This window comes from Ictidomys tridecemlineatus, chromosome X (genome assembly GCF_052094955.1).
Source record: "Ictidomys tridecemlineatus isolate mIctTri1 chromosome X, mIctTri1.hap1, whole genome shotgun sequence".
Classification (NCBI taxonomy): domain Eukaryota; kingdom Metazoa; phylum Chordata; class Mammalia; order Rodentia; family Sciuridae; genus Ictidomys; species Ictidomys tridecemlineatus.
The window spans coordinates 115,068,775-115,075,629 of record NC_135493.1 but is presented as its reverse complement, the minus strand read 5'-3'; the positions used below and the strand labels follow the sequence as shown (position 1 = coordinate 115,075,629).

At 38.1% G+C, this 6,855-nt stretch overlaps 1 long non-coding RNA gene across 1 annotated transcript; it reads left to right on the top strand.

The window, feature by feature from the left end:
* The first annotated feature begins 799 nt into the window (after positions 1-799).
* LOC120890660 (uncharacterized) lies at positions 800-4,804 on the top strand. Its single transcript, XR_005735012.2, has 3 exons — positions 800-937; positions 3,199-3,282; positions 4,655-4,804. It is a non-coding gene; the product is annotated as an uncharacterized LOC120890660 (long non-coding RNA).
* Positions 4,805-6,855: the final 2,051 nt, after the last annotated feature.

The window sequence follows — 6,855 nt, the reverse complement described above, 5'->3', positions numbered from 1 at the left end:
GCTCACCAACGTTCACAGTAAGCATGTCCAGTGTGAGAATGGTGCCTTCTGGAATTTTCACTTTGGCCACCACTGACTTGCCCAGCTTCTCATTGCAGGCCGTCTCACAGGGCAGCAGCTGCTTGGTTGCAGAGCCCAGTGCCCTCTCTGCAAGGCACTCGGACTGCACCAGGTCAGCCAGTTCTCTGGGCAGAATTTAATATAAAGAATCTTTTTTTAAATATTTACTTTTTTAGTTGTAGTTGGACACAATATCTTTATTTTATTTATTTATTTTTATGTGGTGCTGAGGATCGAACCCAGAGCCTCTCATGTGCGGGGCTAGGGGGCTAGTGCTCTACTGCTGATATGTATACATATATATAATCTTTAAGTAGGAAGTCAAGTCAGGTGGTGCACACCTGTAATCCCAAGTACTTGGGAGGCTGAGGCAGGAAGATCGCAAGTTACAGGCAACCTGGGAAACTTAGAGACCCTGTCTCAAAATAAAAAATAAAAAAATAAAAAAGGGCTGGGCTTGTTAAAGCACCAGTAGTAAAGCACCACTGGGTTCAGTCCCCAGGACTCTCCAAATATCTTTTAAGTCTGAAAGGATAAAATAAGCATGCAAAAGTGTCATGGCTGAGTGAACAGAAAGAAAAGATTCTACTTATTAAAACTTCAAAACTTAGAGGAGGGGCCTGGGACCCAGACCTCATAGGAAGGGTGGGGGGATTTTTCTCTCTGGGAAGAACTACTAGAGCCAAGGTGTAGGAAGCAGAGGGGGAAGAGTAAATTTCTTCTCCATATTTACAGTTTCTATCTAGCTCCCTCTGGTGGCAGAGCCTAACAGCGAGCAGCTGGCAAAGCAAAAAATGCAGATTCTCAGCCCTGACTTCATCAGCCAAACACAGAAGGAGCAATTCAGAGCTGGAAGACAAGGTCATAGGAAAATAAGGTGATCTTTTACACATTTATTATAAATTATGCAATTTATATAACCCTAGCTTCTTTCTTAATTACCTGTGTAGTTTAGGATGAGTTTTTAAGTTTCTACTAGTTTTGTTTACTTATCTATTACGATAGAGCAATAATCCTGTGCCTACCTCACAGTTTAATTATTCAACAAGTTCCAGGTGATTTTATTTTGGGGAGGTCTTTTACAAATTCTACTCTCTTCCTCCACTGTTATTAGTTCTCAACTTGTTGTTGTGCCAATTTAGGCCACATTTATTTTCATAAAGAACCACCTTATGTTTGCCTTATCCAGAGTCAAGAAGACTAAGTCCATCTCAAACTTAACCTGTCCAGAACTGAAACTTTAATCCCTGTGCACAGCCTTTACCCTGTGCCCTGCTTACTTGTCCTTATCCCAGTAAAAGGCAGTGTCAATCAACTAGTTACTCAACCAAAACCTTGGGTGAGTCATCCTCAATTCCACTTTTTACATTCAATCCATAAGCAATTTTCTTTTTAAAAGTTTATTTTTCCAGATTAGACATTCTCTGAGTCATCAGTCATCCAATTATAAATTTCATCTAAGTCTTTTAGAGTAATTTCTGTAAATCACAAATGGCAGGATAAATTACTTTTTATTTCTGGAATGCTTTTAACCTATCTTTTTGCCATTTTAATCTAGAGATATTTAAAGAGATTTATTATTTAAGAAATATCTCAGTATAACTTATCTTTTAGAAAAATTTTCACCTATCTTATTGTCATTTTAATCTAGGGATATTTAATGATATATGTAATTAAAAATTATTCATGAAACAAATCAATCTATTTCTATTTGGTGAAAGTAGATTTTTTAAAGCATTTTTTTTTTGGTACTGGAGATAGAACACAGGGGAGCCACATTCCCCAGCCCTTTTTAAAATAATTTATTTAGAAACAGGGTCTCAATGAGTTGCTTAGGGTTTTCCTGCTGTGGCTGGAAAACAAGTGAAGAGAAAATTCATACAGTGTGATAAGCGCTAGAAAGAAAACAGTGTTAGACTAGTTTAGAAAGTCATGGGAAGGGATGGTTGACAAAGGCCTTCCTGAGAAAAAATGACATTTAAACAGAGACTTGAAAAAAGAAAAGAAAGGGAAGGGTTGGGTATATAGAGAGGCTGAAAATGAACAATCAATTTGAACTCAGGATCCTCCTGCCTCAGCCTCCTGATCCTCTGGGATTACAGGCATGCACCACCACACCAAAGCCATTTCTTTTGATTTTACCTTTAAAATGTATCTTAGGTCCCTTCAGTTCTTTACATCTTCATGCCACCAGCCCAGTCCCAGTCACCATAATCTTTCACCTGGCTAGAGCCATAACTTCCTACCTGGGCTTTCCACCACTACCATTGCCCATTGCAACTCATTTACCACAAAACATCAAGGAATATTTAATGATTTCTCTTCCCTTATTTAACTCATCAGTGCTTTCTCATTTACTGTGAATAAAATCCAATGTCTTTTACCATAGTCTCTAAGACCTTACATGATTGGAGTCTTGCTTATGTTTCAGGTACATTTCATGTTAAACTTCCTCTTTCTCACTGTGCACCAAGAATGTTCTAGTCTTTTTTCAGTTCACTCAATTTGCCAATTTTTTTGTTCCACCTCAGAGCCTTTGAATTGATTGTTCATTTTCAGCCTCTCTATATACCCAACCTTTCCCCTTCTTTTCTTTTTTCAAGTCTCTGTTTAAATGTCATTTTTCTCAGGGAGGCCTTTGTCAACTATCCCTTCCCATGACTTTCTAAACTAGTCTAACACTGTTTTCTTTCTAGCGCTTATCATACTGTATGAATTTTCTCTTCATTTGTTTATTTACTTTAGTCAGTATATCTGGCTAGAATGTAAGTGCCCAAATACTAGGGTCATTTATTTCATTCTCACTGTCCTGTCCCTAGTACATAGCACATTTCCCATCCCATAACAGATATTCAAGATTTATGGAATGAACAAACATAAGGAAGGTTTTTTCCCTCCATGTTGTAGGCTGGGAATTGAACAGGTGAGGGAGGCTATTAAAGGTTGCCTAGACAATAACCAAGGTTCTTTTTCTATCTAGGTATGGGAAAGGCTCAAATCCTATAGACAAGGAATGGGTTGATTTGGGCTTATGCATTTACATTTTTCCCACTGAGGGGGTGGTATGTAGCTAAAAATGTATCAGAGGAGGCTGACCAAGTCACTATGCAAGTTTCCTTCTCTGTCAAATGAATAAAGGAGAAAGGAAGATTTCTGAAGTCTTCAGGAGCATTGACTATAAAGGAGATCAGATGGAATTGAGAAGACATTGTAGTAATCCAGGTAAGTACAAATGTGTTTCAGATAGGATGGTGGCAGTAAAGTTGTGGGAAGGCTTTTTTTTTTTTGAGATAATTGTATAAGAAAAATCTGGTAATAACATTTTTCCATTCTTGCTACTACATTTGATTTTTTGTTCTATGAACCAAGAACCCCTCTCCTCTCTAAGAGTCTGTTCACATTATCTAATATTTATGGATCTATGGAACTCTTGAACAAAATTCTTAAAAACGCCAACAGTTGGGGTATTTATAAGTGCAAAAAATATTGTGGTATGGATTCCTGGCAAGGGGTAGTATTGGGGGAGTTTGGGCCTCCTAGCAATAAAATTCTTGTTGATAGGCCCATTCTTGGATATGGACAGCTGATTTTTTCTCCTTTTTATTTTTGTTTGGGTATCAGGGATTGAACTCAGGGGCACTTTCCCACTGAGCCACATCCCCAGTACTATTTTCTATTTTATTTAGAGACAGGGTCTTCCTGTGTTGCTTAGCATCTCACTTTTTATTGAAGTAGGCTTTGAACTTGCAATCCTCCTGCCTTACCCTGCTGAGCCACTGGGTTACAAGTGTATGCCACCATGCCTGGCCCCTGATGTTTTCTCAGTATTTGTAAATTGCTGTGCAAACACAGAATAAAATAGATAGCTATTTCTAGGCACTTACTGTATACAAGATTTGAGGAAGCTATTGTGTAGATTATAGGAAGAAAGACATATAAGAGTTATATAAGAGATCAACTGGCCTAGTACTCTGATAGGGACTGAGAATATGTGACTTTCCAATTCTTCAAACTCATTAATATTGGAGAAGTAATTGAAATGGGAACCAGAATTTACTTCTTTTACAAATTAACAAGATGAAAAACAAAAAAAAAATGAATAGCATCAGAAAAACCCACAGGGCCATGGTGCACCTGTAATCCCAGCAATTTAGGAGGCTAAGGCAGGAGGATCACAATTTTAAGGCCAGCCTTAGCAACTTGACAAGATCCTATCTCAAAAAATAAAAAGGGTTGGGGATGTAGCTCAGTGGTAGAGCACCACTGGGTTCAACCCCCAATACTACTAAAACATAACAAAAAAAATTGGGTGTGGTGGTACAGGCCTATAATCCCAGCATTTAGGGAGGCCAAGGCAGGAGGATGGCAAGTACAAAGCCAGCCTCAGCAATTTAGCAAGACCCAAGCAGCTTAGTGAGATCCTGTCTCAAAATAAAAATTTTAAAAAGGGCTGGGGATATAGCTCAGTGGTTAAGCAGCCCTGGGTTCAATCCCCAGCAGCAAAAAAAAAAAAAAAAAGAAAGAAAGAAATCCTATATGAAAATTGCCAATATATACTGATTCTGAAAGATATTCATGTCTTTTTTTTTTCCAGGATCAAAGACTATACTCAGAACCTTTTACATGCTAGGCAAGTGCTCTGCCACTGAAACAAATCCCCAATCCCAAGATATTCATGCCTTTTGATCCAGTTACTCTGCTTGATGGGAAAATTGTAAGGAAATAATCCTAAATTTAGAAAGAATTTTATGCTTATGAAGGTTTATTGAATCATATACCTCATTCCCCAACAACAGCAAAGAAATTATATTTCATTCACTGGATAGACTATTATTCAGCCATTAATCATGGAATATTTGAAGAGTAATATATGAGAAAATATGCTTGTTTAATACAAATTGAAAAGTAAGATATAAATGTGTCCTTTAGAAGATTATAACCATAAAGAAAACGCGTTTTTGCAGAGGGAAAAATGGAAATAAACTAAAAAAGCTTATGATGGTTATAATTAGATAGTATGATTATGGATAAAATGTTTCTTTCTTTCTATCTTTCTGCTTTTCCCTAATGAGTATGCATTAATAGAAATGATTGGTTTAGCATATTTGGCTGGAGTGATGAAGGTGACTGGGTTACATGGTAATGGTTCCATGGGTTCCAAGTACAACTTTAATATGAAAGCACTTCTCAAGTCTCCTATTTATTATTGTCCCATTCTCCAAAGCAAGTCACATGACCAAGCCTAGAGTCATAGCGAAGGGGGCTGACTACCCAAGGCATGAACAGAGGGAAATGAATGATAGAAAGCATTTTTCAAATAATCTGTCACAGTAATCATTGATCACAATGATTACTTCTCTGAATCAGGATGATCCAGGGTAGGAAATAAATAGAAAAGACTAGTCCATGACTTATGAGTCCTTATGAAATAAAGTTCAAAGTCCTTAGTTCTTACAAATGACTGTCTGACACATACTATCTCACGATACTACTTCCCCAGCCTCAAACGCATAGATCCCAGGAATACTGAGCTTTTTGCACCTTACCATTTCACAGCAGCATTCTGGCTGCTCCTGCTGCTTTACTTGGAATATAGTAACCTATCCTAAGTCCCAAAGACCAAACGACCATTGAATATTTTTAACATTTTTCAAGACAGAACAAGTTTACCTCCTGAAGGAAGTGCACCCTACTGTTTGGATAGAATAAACATTCCCTTCTTCTTCCTTTCTTTAATTATTATTATTATTTTTTTGTACCAGGAATTGAACCCAGGGGCACTTAGCCACTGAGTCATATCCCCAGCCCTTTTTATTTTTTATTTTGAGACAGGGTCTCGCTAAGTTGCTGAGATAGGCTTTGAACTTGTGATCCTCTGCCTCAGCCTCCTGAGTCGCTGGGATTACAGGTGTACACCACCGCACCTGGCTGAACATACCTTTCTTTAGAACGTAGAAATGCATACAGATTTCTGATTAGCACCTAAATAATATCAGTACTCATTTGCTAACACACCCTTCTCCCTTTTTGTAGATGCTAAGATTCCCATAGTTATGGAATGGATATTTCTTATAATTATATTTCTAGAGTATGACAGTTGGTAATTGTTATATGATTAATATTGGGATAAGTTATTATAATATACATTTTTTTTTGCAGCCTGGGGATCAAATTCAGGGCCTTAGCATACTAGGCAAGTGATGTATCACTGAGATACGCTTCCTCAACCCCCATTTTTTTTAGCTGAGTCTCATTATGATTCCAATGCTAGTCTTCAATTCCTGGGCTCAAGTGAGCTTCCTGCTTCAGCCTCCTGAGTAGCAGGAACTGGTCTCATGCAGGCTGAGCTACATTCCCAGCCCTTCCATTCCTTTTCTTTTCTTCTTTTTTTGGTACTGGAAATTAAACCCCAGGTTGCTTAGCTCTTGAGTCATACCCCCAGCCATTTTTATATTTTATTTAGAGACAGGACCTCACTAAGTTGCAAAGGCTGGCTTTGAACTCGTGATTCTCCTGCCTCAGTCTCCGGAGCAGCTGGGATTTCAAGCATGCACCACTGTGCCCAGCCCTTCCATTTTATTTTGAGACAGAGTCTTGGTTAGTTGCCCAGTGTGGCCTTGAACTTGCAATCTTTCTGCCTCAGTCTCCCAAGAAGCTGGGATTACAGATGTGCATCACTATCCCCAGCTAATATACATTTTTATATCTCTGGTGAAATCAGGCATCTTTTATACATACTTACTATTTGTACATCATTCCATGAAATAATTTAATGACTCATGAATTTGAGAAGCA